Source organism: Thermobia domestica, unplaced genomic scaffold (genome assembly GCF_964235325.1).
Source record: "Thermobia domestica unplaced genomic scaffold, izTheDome1.hap1.1 HAP1_SCAFFOLD_565, whole genome shotgun sequence".
NCBI lineage: Eukaryota > Metazoa > Arthropoda > Insecta > Zygentoma > Lepismatidae > Thermobia > Thermobia domestica.
The window spans coordinates 43,660-46,404 of record NW_027656275.1 but is presented as its reverse complement, the minus strand read 5'-3'; the positions used below and the strand labels follow the sequence as shown (position 1 = coordinate 46,404).

At 34.2% G+C, this 2,745-nt stretch overlaps 1 non-coding gene across 1 annotated transcript; it reads right to left on the bottom strand.

The window, feature by feature from the left end:
* Positions 1-2,260: 2,260 nt before the first annotated feature.
* TRNAE-UUC (transfer RNA glutamic acid (anticodon UUC)) lies at positions 2,261-2,332 on the bottom strand. Its single transcript has one exon. It is a non-coding gene; the product is annotated as a tRNA-Glu (tRNA).
* Positions 2,333-2,745: the final 413 nt, after the last annotated feature.

The window sequence follows — 2,745 nt, the reverse complement described above, 5'->3', positions numbered from 1 at the left end:
AAATTTTAAAAGAGAGCAATGAAAATTTTTTATATTTCAATAAATAGTACGAAGTAGCGAGTGTTAACTGTATATAGTTATTGTAACTTGAAACAGAGACACTGATATTGGGTGGAGTTTGTATCACTTTCACTTTTGTGAATCACTACACAAGTGTTAATTTGTCTATATATTATTGATTATGAAATTTAGATGCGTATAGTGGTTAGTATCTTATTACTCAAGTTAACAGCTAAACAATAAATTTGGTAGTATATTAAAGAAAAGAATTCAATGTATATGTTTATTACAAAGGATTTCTAAATCACTATTACAAATGTGCAGACGTAATATTATCAAACATTAAGTATTAAAATGAGCTCAAAAGGTCTGCAAAACATTACAATAGTATTCATTAATAAATGATAAATTCTTAGCTTTAAGAGCTGTTATACTTGAGGCCATAGCAGAAGACTGCCTGAAAAAATTACTTCTTTAAAGAGACTTAAATTATTCAAAAGGTAAAGAACTTACTCTTAACGTTAGGAGGTCTCTCTCTCAGCTCGATGTTGACCATCATCGTTGAAGCTTCAAAGTCCAATTGTAAGTCGCAAGATAACGGAGTAGCGAAGACAAAGTATGATGAAGATTGAGATCGATTGAGAATAAAAGATAAATAGTTCCAAAATTTTAAGCTTTTATACTAGTCTGAGAGAGTGAGTATGTGACAAACAACTTGTACGTAAGCAGTCCTTGTGACTTATTTTTGTTGTGGGTTTTTCTTTAAAAGTTGTTTGTCTTATAACGTCTAACGTTGTTTTTTTTTTCGTATAACACTGATGAAATGTTCTTAATTGTACACTCATATACAAAAGTTTCGTTTTTAACATTTCAATAATTAATTAAACATAACATTCTGTTTCTGACATCAGTATATTCTGCTTTTATTAATTGTCAGTAGATTCTATTCCCGACATCAATACATTATGCTTTTATTAGTTCACAGTAACTTCTATTCCTGACATCCGTATATTCTGTTTTTATTAGCTGTCAGTAGCTTCTATCATCACAAGATTAGGTATAAAAATAATTCATCCCACCCTCTTCTTATTGTTTTTTTTTTATATTAAAAAACGAAGAAGTGTGGGTTAATTTTCGGGATGGTAATCATTATCTAAGCTCCCTAGTTGTGCGAGAAAATAATGTTTATTAATCCTACAAGTATAAAATGTATCTGCCGGTATAGCATGATGGACAGTAGTGGCAAACGGTAGTCTGGCCCTAGGTTGTAATTGGCAGCTTCGCCAACCAATTCAATAGACAGCAAAAACAAGTAAAATTGTGATTACGAGTGGGAATTCAAAACTATTGAATAAATTGTTGTGTGGGTAACATCCACTTTAAGCGACGGTGTGCTAACGTGCTTTTGTAATACTACCAACCATGTCAGACAGGCTCGTTCGCAGGAATTTATTTCCGAAGGGGTCGAAAGCTTTTTTGAAGGTCCAAATTCAACATGAGGTTCAATTATATAATGCAGCTATTAAATTTTGTAATATCATCCCTGAAATTAGACTGAATTTACATAAAAGTCGTGAATGTTCGGGAGTGAGCTGGGTTCGGATCCCTGGTACCCAGTGTTTCTTTCAGAAAAAATGTTCCGGAGTGGCACATTTAATATTCGGAGGGGCACATATTACTTTCACACGGTATTGTTCTATTTATTATTATATTATTGGCATTATTTTGGTCTCCTCCGGGAGACACTCAGAGCTCCCGGGAAGGGCAGTGCCCCAAAACATGTCTGGAAGAAACACTGCTGATCCAACCCTCTGCATACTTCCCTGTTATCAGCCATTAGCAAGAATCGTAGAGGGATCTTTGTGATAGGGCCTATTATTAAGGTTTTTTCACTAGTCATCTCGAAGGAAGATCGGCTACGATCCGACTGGATATATCAGGTAGTTTGTAGATCACCATTTTTATACTTTTTCTTAATCTCTCACCTAATTGTTTATATTTTCTCTAATTTTGAACCCTTAATATAGATATCCTTTTTTAATACGTCATTAATTGCAACACTTCCACAATATAATTTTATTCAAGATGTTTCAGGTTCAAAAACCATAGTAAATAAATGAAAAATAAAGAATTAAAACGCAAAAAAAAATATTCAAATGTCCTAGCCAATTTGCTTTTATTAGTTTTCAATTAATCGTTAATAAAAATAATTTAAATGCATACTTATGAAAGATTTGTAAATAAATGTGAAAATAAAAAGTTCCCATGCCGGGAATCGAACCCGGGCCTCCTGGGTGAAAGCCAGGTATCCTAGCCACTAGACCACATGGGACTACGAAACAAAGTCCCGGAAAATACCAATAACAGGTTATAGCTCTGTATGTCGTTACACATTTTATATTTGTAAATAACTCTTAGTTCAGCTTTCCATAAACGAATGACAAAATAATGACAATGAAAAATGATTTACATCTAGGAATCTGTCCATGTCCTCTCGAGCTCGGTTAGAGAAATGTAATCAATGAAAGCTTCGGCCACCTAGCCCCTGCATTCTGCGCAGTGGCGTAGGGAAGGGGGGGCCCGGAGGGGCCGGGCCCCCCCCAAAGAGGTCCGACAATGTACTTTAGTACTTTGATGTATGTAATTTTTTTATATATTTTTATGTTTATATATTTTTTTTGTTTGTAATTTTTCTATATGTACTTATAACAGCACTTGGGCCCCCCCCAAACACACCTCCTGGCT